At 37.8% G+C, this 25,710-nt stretch overlaps 1 protein-coding gene and 1 long non-coding RNA gene across 2 annotated transcripts in view; both read right to left on the reverse strand.

Moving 5' to 3' along the window:
• Positions 1 to 21,346, reverse strand: part of UBE3A (ubiquitin protein ligase E3A) — a 96,388-nt gene extending 75,042 nt beyond the window's left edge. The window contains exon 1 of the mRNA XM_082385152.1: positions 21,210 to 21,346. The gene's annotated coding sequence lies outside the window, so the exon portion shown is untranslated. The remainder of the gene's footprint in view (positions 1 to 21,209) is intronic.
• Positions 1 to 25,710, reverse strand: part of LOC309625556 — a 303,557-nt gene that overhangs the window by 212,981 nt on the left and 64,866 nt on the right. The gene's annotated exons all lie outside the window — the stretch shown is intronic.

Raw genomic sequence — 25,710 nt, forward strand, 5'->3', positions numbered from 1 at the left:
AGAGGAAACACAGTCAGAGGACAGCAGTCTCACTGAGGTAAGAAGCAAGAGGTCAGAGTTGAGGCTGAAGTGGGTGGAATTTTTAATAAGACAGACTGCCACAGAGGGGAGCTATGCAGAGGAAAGTCTCCAGAAATCTGTCACTTGGGGGTCCTTTTGAGTCTGCCACTGTATACAAAACTGCATGAATAAAGGGAAAGACTATATGAAGCTGGGGAAAGAGGAGCTGTGAGCTGAAATATCCCCAGTGCTCATACAGGACTAGGAGATTCCTAAGTTCCTCCCAACCAGAGTGAAGAGAATATGCTGACACTGGGGACATTTAGTAGAGAACTAAGAAGGGCCATGCATTTGTAGTAGCTACCAGCCTTAAAGTAAAGTCTTCTCTAGATACACCCTAATAAAGCCTTGAAGGGATCAAGCTGACCAGCGAGTTACTTAGCTTGCTGGCAAAACAAAGTTTAACACTCTAAAAGACAACAAAATCCAACCACTCAACAACAGACTATAACAATGTTCAGTATCCAATAGGAAAGTACTAAATATGTAAGCAGGAAAAGACGGCCCATAACCAACAGAAAAACCAATCAATAGACCCTGAAATGAAAGAATTGATAGAATCAGTAGACAAGAACTTTTAAATAGCTATTATAAATACGTTCAAGGATTCAAAGGAATACATGAAAACAAATCAAATGGAACGTCTAGAAATACAAAAAGTAAATAAATATATACATATTTATATAAATATATAAAATATCTGAAAGTATTTGACCCTGCAGGGGAAAAAAAAAGGACAGTGAAATACAAGACAAAGTAAACTAAAGCACAGAGAGACCAAAAAAAACTAAAAATGTTAATGATCTGAAGATAATATCAAATAGTCTAACATTATACATGTAACCAGAGTAACCCTGGAAAAAAGAGTGTAGAGGAAGAGAGCTAACTTTAAAAAAATACATGTGAAGAAATAATGATTGACACTTTTCCGAATTTGATGAAAACATAAACACAGACCAAAAAAACAAAACCAAAAACTCAATAAATCCTAAGCAGGATAATCACAAAGAAAACCAGCAATGAAGAGAAAATCTTAAAGAAAAGCCAGAGGTAAATAAAAAGACTTTAAGTACAGAGGAAGAAAGATAAGTATAACCACAGACTTCTCATCAGAAACAAATGCTGAAAAAAAAATGTCAACCTAGAGTTATATATCAAGTGATAAATATCCTTCAAAATATGAAGATAAACCTCTATACATCTACCAGAATCGCTACGTCAAAAAGACTGACAGTCCCGAATGCTGACAAGAATGTAGAACAACTGGAAACTCTCATATAATTGCTGGTAAGAGTATAAAACAAAACAACCAATTTGGGGAAAAGATCTGGCAACTATCTTATAACCCAAACTGCACTCCTAGGTATTTACCCAAGAGCAAAGAAACCAAATATATCTACACAAAGTCTTTCACACAACTGTTCACTGAAGGCTTTTCACAACAGCTAGAAACTGAAAATAGCCCAGGTGTCCCTCAAGAGAAGAATGTAGTTACAAACTACTGACACATGCAGTACCATAGATGAATTTCATAAACATTATGCTAAGGGAAACCTTATACAAATAAGTACCATGATTTATATTTATATGGAATTCTAGAGCAAGCTAAACTAATCTATGTTAAAGTGATCAGAACAATGATTGACTTGGGGGTGTGGGTAATGTGGGGACAGGAAATGGCTAGGAAGGGGTACAGGTTCCATAACTTGATAGGACTTTGTGTTGCAAAGATGTAAGCATTTGTCAACACACATGGAATGGTATATGTGACAGACTGTATTTTCTAAAGATGGCCACCCACAATATAATCCATCCCACATGCTCTTCTTACAAGGTTAACATTGGCATTCTCCCATCAGCTGGTGGGGGGATCTATGTGCCTTCTCCTTGAATTTGAGCAGCCTCGGTGACTTTCAATCAATAAAGTATGGTGGAAGTCTGTGCTCTTTTATAAGCTAGACTTTTGATGCTAAGTTATAAAAATGCCATGCACTTCTGCCTTGGTCTCTTGAGATACTCACTCTTGGAACGCAGCCACTCTACAGTATTGAAGCCAGCCACTTGGCAATGAAGTCAAGCAACCATATACAAAAGCAACATCTAAGTGTTCTAGACCAGAGCTCCAGTTGAAGTCCTGACAGCCAGCATCAATATCCAGATGTGTGAGCAAGCCTTTAGATGATAACAGCCTCGACTTATCAGGTTACCTCAGTTATCAAACAACTCCAGCTGACATGTTTGAAGTCAAGACAAGCTATCCTTGCCAGTCTCTGCCAAAAGTACAGATTCATAAGCAAAATAAATGACTGCTGATGTTTGGGGTACACTAAGTTTGGAGTGATCTGTTAGGGAGCAATAGATAACCAGAACAATATACTAAATTCAGTTAACAATACTAAATTTCTAAGTTTTAGTTGACTATATATGAAGTTAAGGATGAGATATTCTAACATCTACAACTTACTTTGAAAAACATCAAAAATAGTAAGACAAATTAATAGATGGATAGATATAAGACAGTAAATACAGTAAAATGTTAATTGTGGAATTACATTCTACAATTATTTCACATCCATGTAAGTCTGAAAATTTTCCTAATAAAATGTTGAAGAGTGAAATAAAGGCATTTTCATATAAATAGAAGCTGAAATGTTTTTTTGGCCAATAGACTTGGTGCTTTAGAAATTTTTTAATTCTTCAAGTAGAAGGAAAACAACACCACATAGAAACTTAGGTCCATGAAAAAAGTCTACACAAATCTACACAAAGGAAAAGAAATGAAAATGGAAAATATGGGCAAAACATCAAAGAATGCTGCTTTTCGTTTTTAAATTTCTTTATAAAACAATTGACTGTTTAAAGAAATAATCAGAAATTCTATTGGGGAATTAATGGAAGACTACAATGGCAAAAAGGTAAACGAATTTATAATGTATTAGAATTCTTACATTATACTCTAAGAGGTCTAATTTTGAAGGCAGACTGAGATAAACTAAGGTGCATACTGTAAATACTAGTGCAACCACTGGAAAAAAAACAGAGGTAGGTATAAGCTAATAGTGGAGATAAAACAGACTTCCGAAAAAATGCTCAATCCAAAACAAAGCAGGAAAGGAAGAAAAAAAAGTAGTATAGATTGTACAACTAGAAAACAAATAGTAACCTGGTAGTGTTACTATTGAAAATTACAATAAATATAAGTGGACTCAAATTAAAAAGCAGAGATTGTAAAAAATCAAAAAAATGCAACTATACACTATCTAAAAGACTTATTAAATATAATAGCATATAAGTTGAAAGTAAAGAGATAACAAAAGATATAATATGCAAACACGAATCATAAGAAAGGAGAAGTAGCTCTATTAATACCAGACAAAGCAGACTTTAGGACAAGAAACACTACCAAAGAACAGAGACATTTCTTAATGATAAGGAATCAATTCATCAAGGAGATCTTCCAGTCCTAAATGTGAATGCATCTAATAACAGAACTTGAGAATACATGAAGCATGGGGACTTCCCTGGTGGCGCAGTGGTTAAGAATCAGCCTGCCAGTGCAGGGGACATGGGTTTGATCCCTGGTCCGGGAAGATCCCACATGCCGTGGAGCAACTAAGCCCATGAGCCACAACTACTGAGCCTGAGCTCTAGAGCCCACGAGCCACAACTACTGAGCCTGCGTGCCACAACTACTGAAGCCTGCACGCCCCAGAGCCCGCACACCGCAACTACTGCATCCCGCACGCTCTAGGGGCCCACATATCGCAACTATGGAGCCCGTGTGCTGCAACTACTGAAGCCCGCCTAGAGCCCGTGCTCCGCAACAAGAGAAGCCACCGCGATGAGAAGCCCGCGTGCCACAAACAAAGGGTAGCCCCCGCTCGCTGCGACTAGAGAAAGTCCACAGGCAGCAACAAAGACCCAACGCAGCCAAAAACTAAAAAGAATAAAGAAAATACATGGAAGCAAAAATGAAGAGAAGTGAAAGAAAAGATAGCAGGTTCACAATTATAGTTGAAGATTTCAACACTCCTCTCGTTAATTAATAAAGTATCCCCCCCCCCAAAAAAATCAGTAATGATACAGAATACATGCCTGTCTAAAAAAGGACCTGTATCCTGAAAAGAAAAAGAATGTGCAAAATATTTGGATACTCACAAAAAAAGGCATACATGTGACCAATTAACACATGAAAACATCAACATCATTAGTCATCACGCAAATGTAAATTAAAACCACAAAGACACTTCACACTCATTATCTGGCAATTATTTTTAAAAAATAAAAACAACATATTAGCAAGGTATTAGCAAAGACGTGGAGAAACTGGAACCCTTGTGGGAAGGTAAAACAGTACAGCTGCTATGGAAAATGGTACATTGGTTTTCAAAAAAGTTAAACACAGAATTACTATAAGACCCAGCAATTCCATTCCTAGATATATACCCCAAAGAACTGAAAGCAGGGACTTGAAGAGATCTATTTTTAACACCCATGTTCATAGCAGCACTATTCACAATAGCCAAAGGAAGGACAGAACTCAAGTCTCCATCAATGAAAGAATGATTAAACAAAATGTGGTATATACACACAATAGAATATTATTCAGCTTTAAAAAGGAAATTCTGAAATATAATGTAACATGGGTGAACCTTGAGGACATTATGCTAAGTGAAATAAGCCAAAAGCAAAAGGACAAACATCATATGATTCCACTTACGTGAGTACCTAGAACAGTCAAATTCGTAGAGTCAGAAAGTAGAACAGGGGCTGGAGGGAGGAGGAAGAAATTGAGGGGTTACTGTTTAATGGGGATGGAGTTTCAGTTTGAGATGATGAGTAAGTTTCAAAAATGGGTTAAGAATGATGGCTGCACAATGTGAGTGTACTTTATGCCACTGAACTGTACAGTTAAAATGGTTAAGATGGTAAATTTTATGTTATGCATATTATACTACAATTAAAGAAAAAGAAACTGCAGTGGGATACCACTACACACCCATGAGAAGATCTGCAATTTATTTGAGAGTATCAAATGCTGACAAGGATTTGGAAGAAATGGAACTCTCATACATTGCTGGTAAGAACGCAAAATGGTACAACCACTGGGAAAATAGTTCATCAGTTCCTTATAAATTTAAACATAAAACTACCGCATGGGGACTTCCCTGGTGGCCTAGTGATTAAGAATCTACCTGCCAATGCAGGGGACACGGGTTCAATCCCTGGTCCAGGAAGATCCTACATGCCGCGGAGCAAATAAGCCCATGCACCACAACTACGGAGCCTGCGCTCTAGAGCTCGTGAGCCACAACTACTGAGCTCGCATGCCACAACCATTGAAGCCCGTGCACCTAGAGCCAGTGCCCCGTAACGAGAAGCTACCACAACGAAAAGTAGCCCCCACTCGCCACAACTAGAGAAAGCCCGCGCACAGCAATGAAGACCCAACGCAGCCAAAAAAATAAATTAAATAAATGAATAAATAAATTTTAAAAATAAAAAAAGATAGGTGCACTTTACTGGATATATAAATTACTACTTCAATAAACATGATTTTTTTCTTAATTTATGAAAACAATATATAAAAAGATGGCATTTTAAATCAGTGGGGAAAGGATCCCTTAGGTGGTCTAGAGCAGGGGTCCCCAACCCCCGGACCGGTACTGGTCCGCAGCCTGTCAGGAACTGGCCACACAACAGGAGGTGAGCGGCAGGCGAGCAAGCGAAGAAGCTTCATCTGCAGCTCCCCATCGTTCACATTACCGCCTAAACCATCTGACCCACCTCCACCCCCTGTCCGTGGAAAAACTGTCTTCCACAAAACCGGTCCTTGGTGCCAAAAAGGTTGGGAACCGCTGGTCTAGAGAATTAGCTTCCCAAGTGGGGATATTTAAACATTAGAACTTAGAAAAGTTAGATATTTTCACACAACATCCAAATATATGCCAAATGCAATCCAAATCTAAACCTAAATCATACAATATTCAAAAAAATGCTGAATGTACTCAGATCTAAATCTATAAATCTAAACCTATAAAGTAACCTCATAGAAGTGCTAGAAAGTATGAGATTTCTGTATTATCTTTGTAAGCATGGTGAAACTCAGAAGCCAAAAATGACAGATAGATTTACCTATACCAAAAAATTTTAATTTCATGACTAGATACTATATAATAAACAATGAGGTAAACCAGCAGACCTATACAATGTGTTGGGAATGAAACTTGCTTAAAAAGATTTTTTTAAAGAGTAACTGGCAGTATCTATCAAATCTTTAAGCTGACATAGCCTCATGGTCTAACAGTCATTTTATAGAAATCTACCTTACAGAAATAACATGTACCATTATTTGTAATATCAAAAATTGAAAACAACCTAAATTCCACAATAAAGAGTTCCAAAATATATTATGAACTCTGAGTTAGTTTCCTAGTTCAGTTCTAAAGACTGATAGAAGTCATAAGATTGATAGTCTTCTATCAAGTTTACTTCAGGACATATGTTCCACATCAAACATTCTTTTCTTTCTTGAGTTTTTTCTTTTGTTCCCCTTTCCACCAAGCTAATAGGGTAAAATTACCTGTAGTTATGTGGGCATGTGATACCATACATAGATTTAATGCAGTAATTAAAAAGTATTGTTCAACTCCATACTTTCAGTTGTTCTAGCCAAAACCTCAGTGTCATCTTTTACTTCTCCCTTTATTTCACACTTATATCTGACCTACTACCAAATCCTACAGACTATAATTTCAACACGTATCAATAATTCAGCCACTTCTCACCAACCTGATAGGCCTCACCTTGTCCAACTCACCATCATCACCTCCTATCTGTATTGTAATAGCCTGCCAACTGGTCTCTTGATTCTGCCCTTCTCTTTCAATCTACGACCAACATGGCAGCCAGAGTGATCGTGCTAAAACCTAAATCAGAACTTTCCACTCTGCTCAAAAACCTTCAATGGCTTCCCATCTCACTCAGAGGTAAACGTCAAACTCTTTATTATGACCAAATGATCTGTATCCTACATTCCCCTTCTGACTCGATTTCCATCATTTACTTTTCTACAGCCCCACAGGCCACCTCACTGTTCCTCAAACACATCAGGCACTCTCCCACTTCAGTGTTTCCTTATTCACTACACCCTTTGCCTGAAATACTCTTCCCCCAGTCATCCACATGTCTAGCTCTCGCATCTCCTTCAGTTCTTTACTCAAGTTATCATCTCAGTGAGGTTTTCTCTGGCCACACTATAATTTGCACTCAACCCCTGCACTCTCAAATACTTCATATCCCACTTCCCTTATTTTTCTCCTTAGAAGTACTATGCAACATATGATATATTCTACATATCTTGTTTTTGATGTTTATGATCTCTCTTTCCCTACTAAGTGTAAGTTCCGTGAAAACAGGAGTTTTGGTGGATTTTGTACACCGCTGTCTCCACTAGCACCTAGAAAAATGCCTATGACATAGTAGGTGCTCAATAAATATCTGCTAAATGAATGAGGTAGATGCACATGTAACCACTCACATGGAAAAGATTTCTATAACAAATAGTTAAGAGAGAAAAAAAACAAGTTGTACAGAATACAAGTTCAGGACAAAACTCTATGCACAAGCAATGAATAATCTGAAAATAAAATTAAGAAAAATTCCATAAGCAATAACATCAAAAAGAATGAATCTTAAGAATATATAACAAAATACATTTCTTTTGAACAGAAGTGTAAGACATGTACAACGAAAACTACAAAACACACAAAAAAATTAAAGACCTAAATAAACAGAAAGACATCCCATGTTCATGGATCAAAAGACATAATACTAAGGTAGCAATACTCCTCAAATAGACCTACAGATTCAACACACACCTTATCAAAATCCCACCTGCCCTTTTTGCAGAAATTGACAAGCTAACCCTAAAATTCACACAGAAATTCAAGGAACCCAGACAGCCAAAAAAAGAAGAGCCAAGTTTGAATATTCACATTTTCGAATTTCAAAACTTACTACAAATCTACAGTAACCAAGAATGTGTGTTAGTGGCTGAAGAACAGACATACAGATTAATGGAAGAGAACTGAGAGTCCAGAAATAAATTGTTACATTTATGGCCAATTGATTTTCAACAAGGGTAACAAGACAATTCAATGGGAAAGAATAGTCTTTTCAGCAAATGTTTCTGAGACAGCTGGATATCTATATGTAAAAATAATAAAGTTGGACCCCTACCTTATACAACACCATATGCAAAAATTAACTCAAAACAGATGACAAACATAAATGTAAGAGCTAAAACTACAATACTCTTAGAAGCAAACGGGTATAAATCTGTATGACTGGTCAGACAATGGTTTCTTATTGGGTTGGCCAAAAAGTTCATTCGGGTTTTTCCATAAGATGTATGGAAAAACCTGAACAAACTTTTTGGCCAACACAATAAATAACACCAACGACAACAAAAGAAAAACAAACAGGACTTCACCAAAATTTATAACTTGTGTGCCTCAGAGGAAACAATCATGAAAGTGAAAAAACAACCTTTTGGGGGGGAAATACTTGGAAATCATATATCTGATAAGAGACTTGTATCCAGAACATATAAAAACGCTTAAAAGCCAACAATAAAAAGAAAAATGACCCAATTTTAAAACAGCAAAGAATCTAAATAGATCTCTGAAGATGGACAATCAGGGCATGAAATGATGATCATTAGTCATTTAGCAAATGCAAATCAAAATCACAAAGATACCTTCACGTCCACAAGATGGCTAAAATAAAAGGAACAGACAATTGGTTTGGCAAGGAAATAATTAGAAAGAACCCTCATATACTGCTGATGTAACTGTAAAATACTGCAGCCACTTTGGAAAAAATGTTTGGCAGTTCCTCAAAATGTTAAACACAGTTAGCTAAGACCCAACAGTTTCACTCCTAGGTATTTACCCAAGAGAATGAAGATATATGTCCACACAAGAACTTATATATGAATGTTCATAACATGATTCATAATAACCAAAAAATGGAAACAATCCAAAGTTATCAACTGATTACTGAATAAACAGTATGTGTATACTCATACAATGTAATATGAACCTCCAAAATATCATTTAAGTAAAGGAAGACATACACAAAAGGACATATATTTTATGATTCCATTTATATGAAACGTCCAGAATAGGCAACCCATAAAGTAAGGAAGCAGATTAGTGGTTGCCACTCTTCAGGGGCTGAAGAAGGAAAGAATGGTGAATGACTACTAACAGGTACAGGGTTTCTTTTGGGGATGATGAAAATGTTCTAAACTTATATAATGGTGATAGTTGCCAATTGAATATACTAAGACCCACTCTTAAGGGTGGAATTTATGGTATGTGAATTATATCTCAATAAAGCTGGAAATTATAAAAAGTGTATGGAATGATTTTTTATAAACCACCTCAAAAAAGAAAAAAATTACAAGTATCTGTACTTACACAGATGTATTTGTTTGGTATTCACCAGGTGTTCTTATGTTTTTCTACATTTAAATTGAACAACCGTTAAGTTTTGGAACTGGCTAAGAAAGGAAGAGGAAACTTTCACTTCTTTTTACACTTTAAAAATACGTATTTTTTTTCTGTATTTCCTTATTCTCAAAAATAATTAATTCTACACACCAATATTTGAGGGGAGGGGCAACCAACCACGACATATAAAGGCTCTCTGGAAATATGAAAGTTCCAGGATTTCTGGTTTTATGACTTACAGGAATAACCTAACATTTAAAATTGAGGCTGCGCCGGCAAATCTAGGTGTATGGTCAACAGGAGTAAAATTTTCGGATCACAATCACTGTGCGTTGGAAAAGAACAGAACTCTCTAATGTGACCCTTGGCCCTCCCCTCTCTCTGGGTTCTGTGAACATTTCCAAAAGTAAACAAACTATGCTATTTACCTGTTTGAAAAACTATAAAAGGTAAACTCATGATCTGCCAACATTAAAATGCTATCTTTCCCCAGTATTTACTTGTGTTTATTATGTGACTTACTAGCAGTGAGAAAATCTTATCTCAGTGTACATCCCAAGTGTCATCTATGAAAAGTCTTTAAAAATTCCAAATTACCAGAATTATTTCAATTTCCTGACTTTAATTATAAATCACTTATTGCAATCAACAATTCCATGATCTGAAAACAGAAGCAATGTGCCACACACATAGTCCCAATGACTTATTATTCTGAAATTTTCCTCTGGGTTCTTTCTGTACAATAGTTAAATTGAGTTCAATCTTACATAGAGCTTAACCTAAAATTAAACACAGAATTACATTAGCATTCAGTGCACACACAAAAAATATTTATAATGCAATATACTAAAATAACTAAAGGTAGGTGAGTTTTCCTAGAAATAATCCTGAACACTATTTTACATTTAATTTATTACATTTCATCTATCAAATGTAGCATCTAAACTCATAAAATCTGAATTAAGGACAAAAGACCATTAGCTTCTAATTTAACTTCAAAATGCTTTTAAAACTCCACAACATATAATTTTAAGTGAACTACACTGCATCTGTTAAAAGACAGAAAATTGTTTTTCTAAAGACCATCCATACTCGAAGGACGTAAATATTAAACATTGAGAACATTTAATTTTCTATTAATGTCTGGTAAAACACTAAAGTGTAGCCTAATTACAAATTTTCTTTTGAGCAGTTTATCAACTGGAGTAATATTTCTCTAACTGGAAAAAAAATGCAGTTCTTATCTATCAGTAAATGAACATTCATTCATCCAACACTCACAAATGCCTGAAACTGCACATGAAAAAAAATGAGATCGACATTTATTTTTCTCATTGAACCTTCAATTCAAAAGTAATTATTTAATGTCAGTTGAGCTAAGTACTTATTCAGGAAACACAGAATTCAATAACCATACCATACAAGAAAGCCCTAATACTAGTAAGTACAAAGAGATTCTAAAAGGAAGGCTTCCCTGAGTAATATTTAGGCTGAGCCCTACAGGATGGGTAAAATTTGTTGGCTAACTGTGTTCTAGGCAGACTGAAATGCACTGGGCAAAAGGTTTGCAACAAGGAGCCTGGATAGTTCAAAAAACTGAAAAAAGGCTAATATTGTTAGGTGGTTCTAAACAAAGGAGAGTGTGAATTAAATCTGAGGAAGCAGAGAGAATCCAGATCAGATGGGACCTTGTAGACCAATTAAGGATTCTGCATTTTATTCTAAAAGTCACAGAAAGCCAAAGAATAGTTTTAAAAAGAAAGTAACAAAGTTAGACTTGTATTTTTAAAAGTTCACTGGAAAAGACAGAATTGTTATTTGTTTATAATAATCTAAAAGAATTATAAACTAATAAAACTGATGGAGTTCACCCAAGTTAATGGATACAAAATTAACACCAGCAATGATCAAATGTAACAGAAAAAAGATCCTATTTACAGTGCAAAAAAATATGTATAGATCAAATATCTAGGAATAAATTTAACAAGGTATGTATAAAAGGAATTTAGGAAGAAAACTGTAAAATACAGACTAAATGGCAAGATAAACTATGTCAATTCTCAAGTTAATTTATGTATTCAATGCAATTCCAATTAATATCCCCAAAGAAACTTGATACACTGGTTTTAAATTATTATGGAAGAGTGAAAGTCTAAGAAGAATAAAAGTTCTGAAAATGAATAAAGGAGTAGGCTTTGACTCAGACTTAAAGCTTAATATAAAGCTATTTGAAATAAAACAATGTAGTACCAATGTTTAAAAAAAAAATTAAAAAATTAAAATCAAACCCAAGCATTTGGCAGATGATACAGGTGATATTTTAAAAAATTAATGGGGAAAAGATTCAATACTTAATGTTGGGACAACTTGTTTTTCATATTAAAAAAAATTTGATTCCTAACTCCCTCCCAGATGGACCTAAATGCAAAAAAATAAACAACAACAAAAACCTCTCAACTATTAGCAGACAATATTAAAGGGGGATTTCTTCAATAAAAAACAGAAATCATAAAAGAAAAGACTCATGAGCTTCACTTCAAAAATTGAGATATATCCCAAAAGAGAATATCACAATGAACAATAAGTAGGGTTTTATATTTTATTCTTATTCTGATAACTTTCCCGGCTGCATTATAAAGAATGTTGGGTGAGATGATCTCCAAGATCCTTTACAACATAAATGCTGCATAACACGGTGTCTCTTATTTTCTTTTAAACCATTTCTTTAATTTATGAAACATTTAAAACATACAGAAAATAATAAAATTCATATCCATACATCCACCACCCAGAATTAATAATCAAGGAAATGCTAAAATGAGAGTAATATTTTGCTAAAATTTCACACCCATCAAATTTGCAGAAGTTTTTAAATCTGACAATCTCAAGTATGGGCTAGGATGCTGGAAAAAGAAATGTCCGTACACTGCTGATAAAGTATATACTGACATAACCATTTTAGAGAAGAATTTAGCAACATCCAGTAAAGTTATTCACAATCTATTTCGCAGCAGTTTCACTTCCATGAATCTTCCCAAAGAAATACATGCACAAAGAAATGTGTCAACATGATCACTGCAGCATCGTTTATAACAGCGAAAAAGGAAACAACTCAAAATATCCATTAGTAGTGGGACACATTTATTTGATATATCGTACAATGGAGTACTATACAGCAGTTAAACCAAATAAACTAGAGCTACATGCATCAACATACATATCCCAAAAAAGTTTAAAAAAAAAAAAAGCTGATGAAAGAGCTGTACAGTAACAATATCATTTTGTAAAAATTTTAAAACACAAAATCCAACATCATATATAGCATTTACAGATACAAGTACACATATAGAGTAAAAGTATAAACAAGGATACGAAATTCAAGAACCTCGGGATAGTTATTACCTTGGGTAAAGAGAGAAGGTAATAGGACTTGGGGGTGAGGTGGCTACAAGTGCATATGTAAGACTGCATCTGGTTCGCTGAGGATCAAAATTGGCATAATTTATAGTTCTGAGTGAGGGGTAAATGAGTACCTGCTACATTATTTACTCTGTTTTAAATGTTTTCTTTTTTAATTAAAATATATACAAATATTTTAAAAAGAAAAAAATGAGCATATACTATCCAAGCCGAAAATTACTTTGGAGATCATCTAATCCAACCTACTTCCTTTATAAAAGAACTAAGGAAAGATATCAGAATAAGAACACAAAATAAATACTATTGTAGTCAACGCCATTTTAAACACATACTATGTAGCTAAAAAAGCACTTAAGGGTATTAGACCTTGATCGCTGGAGAGAAAACCTTGGTAGGCTGAATAGTGATCAGCCCCAATTTCTCAAAATCTGGTGTCAGCTAGTAATATGGAATGGGCATGTGTGCGCACATGCGCACGCACACACACACACACACACTCTCCTAGGAGTGCCTTGTCAAATTCAGCACAGGAATAGGCAGTAAAGTTGGTCTCTGGCCCACTGTCCAGGCTGACCCCTAGTCCATCTTTACTTAAAATTACTTGAAGTTCTGAGGCCTAGAGGATTGTTCCTGATGATACTTCGTTATATCCTGATCATAGTGCATTAGCCCACAGCAGATATCTAAAAGTAGTCCTGAACTAACTAAAAAGTAGCTCATTCATCCAGTACTTATAAATAACTAAAACAGCACACAGAAAAAAAAGAGAGAGAGAGACAGCAAATATTTAGTGTTCACATAGAATCTTCAATCCAGGAGTAAATAAATTGTTTAATTTCAGCTGAGGTTAAGTGACCTACCTATCAATATTTTACAACTGAGATCCATCTACTTTTAAGTTCACCCCTCCCTACCCTTCATCTACCCAAAACATGGAAGAGGAATTTTGAGGAGGAGGGAGGAGACTGACTCAGATACTGAGTTAAATGAAACTCTAAGATTTTACTTTTTAATTTTGAAGATAATATGAAATATAGTGCACTGGGTAATAATTAAATTTAAAGAAATAGATGTTTTTAAATGCAGAAATCTAGTTTTATGTATATGAAAGTCTAATGTTTGCTCAGCTTTTCTAATATATTATACTTAAGTGTTCTCATGTCAGCATTAAAGTCAACTTTTAAGAAGCAGTTCCACCTGTTTACAGGGCAGAAATAGAGACAGATGTAGAGAACAAACGTATGGACACCAAGGGGGGAAAGTGGCGGGGGCGGTGGTGGTGGTGGTGGGATGAATTGGGAGATTGGGATTGACATATATACACTAATATGTACAAAATAGATAACGAATAAGAACCTGCTGTATAAAAAGTAAAATAAAATTCAACAATTCAAAAAAAAAAAAAAAAAAGCAGTTCCATTTTATCAAGGACAATGTACCCCTAATGTTAGCTACCAAACTTTATCCATTTAATTTTCTATTTTCCTTCTCTGTTCTTTAAACATGTTTGATATGTGTCCTAGTCCATTTAGGCTGCTTATATAACAAAATACCATAGACTGGATGGTGTATAAACAACAAAAATTTCTCACAGTTCTGGAGTCTAGGAATTCCAAAATCAAGGCACCGGCAGATGTGATGTCTGGCAAGAATCACCTTCCTGCTTCATAGATGGCCATCCTATGGCTAGATCCTCACATGGCAGAAGGGAGGGAGGAAACTCTTTGGGGTCTTTTAAAGGGCACTAATTCCATCATGAGGGCTCCATTCTCATGACCTAATCAACTCGCAAAGGCCCTACCATCTAATGCCATCACAATGGGGGGTCAGGATTTCAACATATGAATTTGGGGGTTGGGGGGGGACATAAACATTCTATAACAATATGTTACAGACATAGCAAAATGTGTAAGAAATTGAGTATGAATGAAGCAGCTTAACTAATTAGGGAAGCTTTTCATTTCTTAGGAGCTCTAAATTTGGATTATCTTAAACAGCATAGTTTTCTATCACCAACATGGAATATGGCACATTATCAGCTCACTTCAGAAAACTAGAAAAAATGTTACCTAAATATTCTTTGTGTGAAATGGGATTTATCAATTAGTATACATGTCACATACAATAGGTGTTCAAAAGACAGGTAGTTTTTAATTCTCAAAACAAAAACTTTATTTAGCAAAGGTAAATATTTAGTATCCTTATTCATGGCACACTGTAAGGTTATCAATATTGGCAAATACACACACAAGGCACAACAAATAGAATTCCTAAGAAAAAAGTACTAAAGTAATTAATAAGCTGGAAATAACCCAAATTTCTCCCTGTGACCCATTAGCTTTATATAGAAAACACTGCTGGGCATCTCATCCTTTCCCTTCCAAAAAACAGGATTATGCTTTACATATGATAAAAGATAGGAAAGTATTTGTTGTATCAAGAAATTCCTGTAGTGGTACCTGCAGTGCTAAAGCTATCATCTGAGAAGAAAATAAAGAACATCCCTTTTAGAAAGGGTGCTAAAGAGTGCAAGTGACAAAATGTGACATTTGTCCATACTGAGTGGTACATACACGGTTGTTATATTATTCTTTGTACTGTTTGTATATTTAATTTGGAAGGAAAACTCAGAATTTACGCTGCATCACAAAGAATATAAAAATAAATGAGTTAGCATATTGGCTACAACTCACAAGGGCAATTAATCCTAAGACTACTTTCTCACATTCAAGAAGGAGACTGCTGAAGTAGAAGTCTATTAGAAACTTGAAATGGATAAGCCATTCTTTTTGATACAAGGAGACAAAAGTCAACAAATGAAAAGAATATGTGTAAAGTACTGGTAGCATCTTCATTCAGCCCCTAGCTATGTAATTTGTGTGCAGCACTACTCGTCTCAAATGTGAAAAGGAACATTCTGAATTACTGCAAGTATGAAAAATGGGCACCTATTAAGACCTTAAAAAGAGCTACAAGACTGCATACCACAAAGAGACAGGTCAAAAAAAAAGTTTCATGTTTTATTTCTGTAACATAAAGGGATCTGTGCTTGACTAACCTCATCTGTTCCCAAAGGGTACAGAAGATCAACTTCTGGAACACAATGAACTGTTAAGAGTCACCACAGTAGTCTCCACACTGGCAAGCCAAGAGTTTCATTGAAAGATTTTTATCCTACTTGGGTTAAGTGTTCAGGGCTTGTACACCACCTCCTTGCTTTATTTGCAGCACAGATGTTGACTTTAATTAATGAAGTCTTACTTAGGATTCTCTTCCACAATCCACATATGACATCTTATATGAGATTCCGAAGATTTCCTAAAATTGAACTTCAGGAATAATTTTATCTAGTAAGGTTCTAAGTCTCCAAAACCTCTTTTCCTTTCAGGTCAACCTTATGATTCACTTGCCTTTATCACATTAACAGGAGAGGTCAAAAGTAAAGCAAATTACAGAAGTGATTTGACTTTGGACTAATAATACTGAATCACATCACTAACTATTAAGATCTACTGTTTATTTCAAATGTAGTTACCAAATATAAAATAAATTCACATACTAAGTATTTCCAAAAATAATATATCTATGGAAAGGTTAAAAATGTTAGTAGAGAAAAGCATGAAAATATACCAAGGTTCCAACCGTCTGTCCACCACTAACCAACCTGTTTTCTTGGGCAAGTCACTAAATCAGTTATAAGGTCACTTTATAGAGTACCATTAATTTACTTTTTCAAGAATGATCTCATTTGAAAATCATTCCTCAGAAACAAAGCAAGTATCGCCTTTACTTGACAGAAGGAACAGAACCAAGGCTTAGAAAGCTAAATGGCCTACTCATGCCCAGCTAGGAAGCTAGAGAAGAAGGATGAATCCACAATCTTCTGATACCAAAGTTAGTGCTTCTTCCTCCACATCAATGGTTCTCCATGGCTTTCGTTCACAGAACCTGTTGAGACTCTGAAGCACTTAAAATTTTACATATAATTTTAGGGCGTTCACAGTCACAAGGCTTAGAATCAAACAGTAATAACTGTCAGCTAAATCTCAGGTGCAAACAGCAGTAAAAAAAAAAAAAAAAAAGTACTAGCCTTATTTCATTTTCAGATAGACCTTATACTTAATGATCTTTTTTTTTTTTTTAACTTAGTATCCATAATGGTATTTATGTGTTAAAGATAACAGATAACTCAGATTAAAGCACTGTAAGTGACAATTTTGAGATTAAATGAAAATGAAAAGTTGGCAAAGAAATTTATCATGTATTTGTAAGTCATCTCATTAAAAAACTATTTATAGGGACTTCCCTGGTGGCCCAGTGGTTAAGACTCCGCACTTCCACTGCAGGGGGCATGGGTTCGATCCCTAGAACTAAGATCCCACATGCTGCGTGGTGCGGCCAAAAAAAAAAAAGAAAAAAGAAAAAACTATTTATGTAGTATCTTTAAGTATTTCAAACATCTCATGTTTTGGACATAGGATATATGCTTGTAGATTAACACTATTTCCACTTACTGTAATTTTACTTTATTTTCTTTATTAGAAGAAAAAGCCCCACTTCCTCCAGTAACTGCTATAGTCAGAAAAGGCATCTTGTTGAAGGGTGCCTTCTACTAATATCATAGAAAACACTCACTTAACTGCAATAAGGTGGGTGGGCATTCTCAAAGCAAAGTAACACTCCTCCCAACAGGTAAGACAGAACATGTACCATTGTGTGCAGAGTCCTGACCTGGAGTCCAGAGGCTCAAAATGTGCCCTGGCTCTGCCACCTGGTGACTTTTAAGAAAACCATCTTAAAGCTCTGCACTTCAATTTCCTCATGTGTAAAACAGGAATAGCCCTACTCAGACTCACAACTTCTGTGAATTTATAACCAGAAGACAGAATGATGACTGTCCCAGAAAAATACCAGAGTATTTACAGGCAACTTGCCAAAGTAAATTTATTTTTTTTATACGTATACATACACACAAACACTAACACACTATGTGCCAGATATTGGATGGAGGATTGGGACCAAGATATGAAGTATCTAACATGTGCCAGACAGTGTATAATGGAAGCAGTAAAACAATATTCTTTAGAACAGGAGCTGGGAGTAGGAGGTGTTGAGTCCACAGAACTGCCTGAGGAGTGGAAGGGCACCAGGAGAATGGGGTTCCATTATTTGACAGGGTTTCACAAAAAGTGTTATATGGAGAAAGTCACTAGACTATACACTTCCAAAAGACAGAGACATGAGTCTTGTCTTTATAGCCCCTACACCAAGCTCAGCTCAGAGTAGCCACAGTAGATACCTAATAAATGTTAGCTGATAACTAAGTCATCCATACTCTGGTAACACACTCTCTGGTAAACACCAGAAGTCCCTGTCCTTAAAAAGTGAGTTCAAAACCAGTAATCAAAATAACAATGTAAAGGATAATATGTTAGACTCCACTGTCTATACGGTGCTTTGAGAACATTCAGAAAAACTGGGTAGGAAGACTTCAAAGGATAATACTTATTAAGTGCCTATGTGTTACGCATTTCACATGCTTTAATCCTCACACCTCTGAGTTAGTCTCACCACCCCATTTTACAGATGACAAAACTTGCAGCTCGAGATTAAGTAACTTGCCAAGGGTCAGACAACCAGGGGTAAGCCAGAATTAAAAGCAGGATCTAACTCCAAAGCTATTTACGCTATACATACCATAATGTCTTTGGTTTTTATACTTTACCTTTTCATTTGCAGTGGGGAGAGAGCAGGGACTGTCAAAATCAGCCAAAACTTTCTCGTCCTGAATCATCATGAAAAGAGCATCTAAAACTTTACCCAAGTATTTTACTTGAAAAATCACTTCTGAAAATTGGTCTTCACTCATAAAAATCATAAAACTAATTTTTCAACAGCTGCATATGTATACTTAATGTCATGTTTCTACATTTTGACCTATACAACTACAGGTCTAAACAAAAGGGCACAACATGACTGAAGAACATGATCAGTAATCATTTAAGAAAACAGACACTTACTTGTAAGTGTTTGGGCTGAAAAATTTAGGTATGATCCAGAGTTTTAGATTATTCCACTGACTGCATATTGAGAGAAACAGCAAATTATTCCAAATATTTTTTTAAGGGGAGAGGGGATTGTTTTTGGAGGGGAGAGAGGAGGAGTCATTTAGAAATGATCTATGGTTTAAGGAATAAAACATTAAATGTTATGTGTCAAAGACATTGTAGGTACCCAACAAATCTTGTTAAATGGACTGGGCAAGTGGGATGAGAATGTGTCTTCCTCTCGCTTCTGACTACTTACTTAAGAAGCTATTTTTTAAGCCATGAAAGAAAGTGTAAATTTAAGAGATACGAAATACAAGCAGCATGTAAAACCTGTGAAAAGGAATCAGAACATTGTAAACTGTGTAAACTCCTCAGTAACCCAGCAATGTCAGAAGATGGTGTACATGCTACTCAGCACATTAATGCTACTTAGTAAATACTGACACAATAAGACTTTCATGGTTTACATTCTAATTTTTTAATTTTTTTAAAATTGTTTTTGGTTTGCTATTTAAAGCATTCCTTTAGTGCCACAGGAGTTTAAGTTTTTTTTTTTTTTTTAATATTTATTTATTTGGCTATGCCGGGTTACAGCTGCGGCATGCGGTCTCTTAGTTGTGGCATGCGGGATCTAGTGCCCTGACCAGGGGTCAAACCCCCGCCCCCTGCATTGTGAGCCCAGCGTCTTAACCAATGGACCACCAGGGAAGCCCTGAGATCATTATTTCTTCAAGCTACTTCTTGTTTCTGTTTTATCATGATTAATAACTTCTTTAATGGGTTTCTGGTCATTCTTTGGACTTATCAGCACCATCATTAATACTGTATTCATTTCATTAAAAATGTGATAAGCAGTTCAGATTTACAAGCAGGATCTAATTCCAAAGTTATTTCCACTTCTTTTTATCTTCCTAAACTCTAAACTTTTTTACATGGTTTACAAAATAATCTCTTAAGTAAGGGTACTTACTCGTCAGAGGTGTGAAATAAACACTTCTCAGCCCTCTTGTCCAAATCACTTGACAACATTTACTGGCTATCTCAAGGGTCTTTCACAGGTAACTTTTTAACAGTTGTACTTCTGAACTTTAGGTCATTTCCATTTCAATCCCCCTTCTCCCCCCTGCCCCCAGACAAAATTCTGGAGTAATCTGCTGCTTCTCTCAATATTGCAGATAGTGGAATGATCCGAAATTATGGGTCATACCTGTATTCCTTTCTGATTGATGGAGGGTAACTTTGGACTGTAAGCCCCATATGCTATTAGCTGACATTCTCGACGGCACCCTAGCCACTTAATAAATATAATAACAAACAGACTTCGTAATGTTTTTTTTAACATATCCATCGAACGTTTTAAAAAATTCGGAAACTAAATTATCTTTCAAGGATTCTAAGATTAACCAAACAGCGTCCATATTAAAATTATTTTTAACAATTTTATGGACCAAAACGTCTGTCGCATTAAATTCTGACTTTACCAACAAAATCCTCCACACCATGACGAGTCCTTTTCATTTTCTCAACTGGAAAAAAAAGGGCCAACTGTTTGCAGGTTTGCATTTAATAGTCTCCAGCAAACCCAGTAGCTCACGTTTAATTTCAGAATCGCCATGAGTAATCTGTGAACACAACCCATGGGCTTGATTTACCACTTCACCCGCCCTCCCTCCCCACCAGTCCACCCCCAAAACCCCAACCCACCAAAGCACACATCTAAATATTTCTTCACCAAGAAGGCCAAAACCTGGAAAACCCCGAGGAAGAGTTCCCCTTGGAAGGAAAAGGCCAGCCCTTCCCAGCCTGAGGCCCAGGCCGGCTCTGCGAGCCCCGCTCCAAGAAGGGCCACCTCTCGACGGCCAGCACGCCCCGCCCCGGGCCCGCTCGTGTCCCCTCGGGCGACAAAACCCTCCCTCCCTGCGGCGCCCAGCCAGGACTGACAGTCACGGCAGGAGCAGCAGCAGCCGCTGCTAGCAGAGGCCTACTTCTGGCACCGGCCTCTCCAGACCGCGCGCGCCCCCAAAAAACTCGCCCCGGCGGGGGTGGGGGCGTCCCTACCCTCGCCGGAGCCTGCCCCGAAAGGGAACTTGGGCGGCCGAGGAGACGATGGGAGGTGCCACCCGGCCGCCCCGGCCCAGGCCCGGTCCTCAGCCACACTGACCTGTCGTCGCCCCCGCGCCTGGGCTGCGGCCCCCGCAGCAGGAGCCGCCTCACTGGTCGTCGCAGCCCTCGCCTGCCGCCTCCGCCCGCCACCGCCTCGTTCCCTTTCGCTGCCGCCACCGCCGGCGCTCATGCGGGACCCGCGCTTCCTTCTCCGGAGACCGAGACCGGGAAAGGAGGCGCAGAGGCCGCAGAAAACCCCGCGCTCGTCGCCAGCCGCCGCTCCGCCGTTGCCTGTCCGCACCGGGGGGCTACGGGGCCCGCCTGGCCGGGGCTAGGTGCGAGGTGGTCGGAGCACAGCCCCGAAGAGGAGCCGAGAGAGGCGCCGCCGCCCGCGGCCGTGAGCGCCGGGTCGGCAGAGGTGAAGCGCAAGTCGGCGCGGCGGCGGATGGCGGGCGCCCGAGCCGGCGGAAAGCTACGCGGAGGCGGGGTGCGCGAGCAAGAGAAGGGCGGTGTGTCGAGGTTCCGGCGAAGGGGAGTCAGGCTCTTTCGTCTCCTGCAGTCACCCCGAGCCCAGCGCCACCATCTTGGGAAAAACGCGGATCTCGCGGCCGCGGCGCAAGCGGGGAGGACGGCCTGGGCGGGCCGAGTATCCCGGCAGGCAGCGCGCGCCACCCGGCCGGGCGAGGGCTCCAGGCCTGGACGCACGGACGCGGGGCGGGGCCGGTGTGCGCGCGGGAGGGCGCCGCGCTCTGCCCCGCCCTCCACCGCCGCCTCCGCTCCCCTTCAGCTTGCCGTCGTCGCCAGCGCAGGGGCTGTTGGGAAGGGGAAGTAGCTAGCGCCTCCTCGGAGTCCCACCAGGGTTGGTCGCCATATTGGCACTGGGAAGTGGGGGCGATGCCTCTTTTGAGCCACCGTGGTCTGTGGCCCGACAGAAAGCAGGCGGTACACTCCGGAAACCCCCTGGAGCCCTCTGGAGTGTTGGCGAGTCCCGTGGTCTACCCAACCGAGGAACGTGCCTGAACTTGGACGCTCCCGATTTTGTTGGGGAACGAATCGGCTCCGAAATTGCGCCAAGGGGGCTTTGATAGCTGCCAGCCCCGCGGTCGGGCAGAACACTCCATATTCTAGGTCTCCGATCCCAACCCCTTTACGCCCTGAGCTGCTTTGTAAACATTGCAGAGGTAGCCCAAGAGTGCGGACCAGCTTTCAGGGGACCAAGGTCATATGCGTAGGACTTTTGCCAACACACGATGTGTCACTAGTTTACATGAAGGTGAAAGCCTGTCTCCTGCAATTTTGACCTTCAGTAGGTTGTCGATAAAGAGAACGTGGCCCCTTAGTTGACCCCAGCTGGATACAGGCTAATTCTGATCCGTATGACGACTGAATCCATTTAAAGCCGTGCGCCTTCATATTTAGCACCAAGGTCACCATCTTATTTAAAAGGATTTTTTTATGGCTCTGCAACACTTACTAGCAAATCTGTAATGGGGTCACTAACAATTCATATCCTTACGGTTTGTGGCTTTTGCTGATAAGTCCATAGAATACCATATGAGATCCCATTCATTTAGTATTGAAACTTTTTATATCAACAATAATACATAGCAGTGAATTTAGCTGTCATTCTTAGAACATCTTTTTTATATAGTCATATATATGTGTATATATATGTATATACACATATATATGTATATATATATATACTGCTTCCCAACTAAAAAAAATAAGCTAGTGGAATTTAAATTATTCTAGGACAACTGATGATAACAGTATTAAATCATGACCAATTTTAACTCAGTTCCTTATTCTTTTTTCATTTTCTTCCATTACAGATTCTCATTTGGAAACTTTGCAGTTATGTTTTATGGGAGAGATTAGTTAAAATCAGTCTCTTAAGGATTTATCTTTGCATATTTTCAAAATAGGCAAGTGTAAATCTTTAAAGACTTTATTAAAGTAAAATATTACTACAATATCTAGCATATGAAGAGTCTTTTAGCGATTCTACTTCCTCTTAAGTAAAAATTGTCTGAATAATTAAATGTAATTTTATTTTATAATAACCTGGTATATCAAATGTGGCAGAAAACCATGAGTTCCAAGAAAATTAAAGACAAGAGAAATAAACCTCTTAATTAAATGTCAGTTAAATGCCAATTCTTTACTAAGATCAAAGAGGATCCCAATTCCTCCTTGAAATCTGGAGAAATTACCCATAGCCCTTTTAGCTCGTTAATATTAAATAGGCATTCTTACGTGTGATGCTAGTGTCAGGCTTGTTTCAAGAACCCACTGTGCTGTTTGCCTTGTCCATGTTCAAATTTCAAAATGTTTGCTGGTAAAAATTACCAGTATGGAACATTGTCAGGAATCCTTAGAATAATAGCGTTCCATCTCCATATATATCAGTTTTTATGAATAATTTTTTTCCCCAAGTCAAACCCATATTTTTCTTCAGGTACGTTTTCCCAGAGAAACAACTTAGTAGCTACCAAGTTAAGTAGTAAATTTGTTAGACTACTGTAGGCAAAATGAGACCCAGTAGTTTCTAAGTTTCTCATTTCAGGTGTAAAGTGAAAGGAGCAGTTTAATTTTTTTAGCATAGTGCATTAATTCCTTTAACAAACTTTGAACTTCTACTATTTACCCAGAACTGTGCCAGGCTTTGGAAAACAATAAAAGATCATCAATCCCTATCCTTGCCCTCAAGAACTCACAGTCCAAGAGGAAATCACCAGTAAAACGAAATTTATTTCAGAGTAACCCAACAGTTTTTATGGAACAGTTTGCCCCAAATTGCTGATGAAGTTGGTTTTTCAACAGGGCTGTTTTGCTGCTCAAGATTTCTTTTTGATGTGAGTCACAACAGATGAATCAAAATGCAAAAACACAATTTTTTATTACCTAGCATGCCCCTGGGATCAGGAAGAAGCTGAAAGAATGGAACAAAAAATGGTCGGATATGGTGGGATAAAAGTTACTGTTGCTATATTTAGGTTGCATCAAAATGTTACACACTCAACTATTGAAAAAGACTAGGCTTTCAGTATATGAGTAGCTCTCAGTATTTAAGAAATACTGTTGTAGCAAAATTAATTCCATGAAAAACATTGCCTGGCATATGACAAGTGCTCAGTAAATGTTAGTGCTTAGTAATAGCTGTAGTGATACTAGCATTATCTGTATCATTGTTTATCATTACGGACTTCAGGCATTAACTCCTTCACACCTTCACCCTTATTCCTACAGATTACCCAAATCTGTACTCCCCCTGATCTCCTGTCCTAAAGTATGAGCCATCTTTCTTCCTTTCTACAGCTAATATATATATTATATATATATGGGGAGAGGTGCTCCTCAAGACTTAATCCTTCAGTCATTCCCTCTCCTGTTCATTAATTCTCCTATTAACTTTGTCTTTTCTGTTTGGAAATGCTATCAGATTGCCATTTCCTTCCAAGTCCCTCTTCAAGTACTGAAATTTAGCATGTGCCCCCATTTTACTATCAATATATACATTGCTAGTATTAATGTCAGTAATGGCATAATGATCAAATTTAAAAGTTGCTTCTCAATTTTCATGGTATCTGACCACTTTGCAGCCTTCTGCACTGCTAACTACTACCTACTGGAAACTGCTCCCTTGGTTCCATCACCCTGAATTCTCCATCTTCTGTGTCTTGGACCACTCTTTCTCTTCATTACAGAATGCTTGTTCTCTCTACTTTTGGTTCTCTTCACCCTCCATTATTACAGTCTCTCACAGAACTGTTTATGTATACTCTTTCTCTATCACTTATATAAGTCAGGAATGAAATCTGAATCTTGAACACTGACCTCATTCAGAAACTTGAGACATGTATCTTCAGCCCCTTATTGAAAATTTGTATTGAATATCCTACAGGCACCTCAAATTCATCCATGTCTGAAATCGAACTGCTGACTGTGTCCCATTTATCATCATTAACTGAGATGTGGATAATTGTGGAGAGAAGCAGGTTTTGGAAGAATAAGCAGGAATTGGTTTTTGCAAATGTTAAATTTGAGATGCCTATATGTCTGTAGTACAGACTGATTGCTAGTTGGCTCCTAATATGCACTCTACTCTTCATCCATGATAATGGAATATCTAGCCAGATACACAGTTGACTGTAATAAACTCTCTAAGTGTGGCCATGTCACTAAGTTCTGGCTAGTGAGATGTGAGCAGAAATGATGTGAGCAACTTCCAAATCATACTCTAAAAGAAATGAGATGCTCCTTTCCCTTTGTCCCTTTCTGATGATTGGAATGTGGTGGGGTTGTGAGCTAGAGCAATAATATGTGTCCCTGAGGACTTCCTGAGTCACAGTTTGTATACCAGTGAACTTTGGTGTGAGACAGCTACTAACTTCTATAATCTGCCATGGTTACTCTAGATACCTTTCACTGCAGCTGACCTTGTATCCTAATATCCAAATGAAGAAATCAAGGAAGCAGGTGGACATAGTCATCTGGAGTTAGGGGTGAATGAAACCAAATCATGCTACATTCTTTGACTTGATTGATGACTTTAC

Source organism: Balaenoptera borealis (genome assembly GCF_965194805.1).
Source record: "Balaenoptera borealis genome assembly, chromosome: 3".
Taxonomy (NCBI): domain Eukaryota; kingdom Metazoa; phylum Chordata; class Mammalia; order Artiodactyla; family Balaenopteridae; genus Balaenoptera; species Balaenoptera borealis.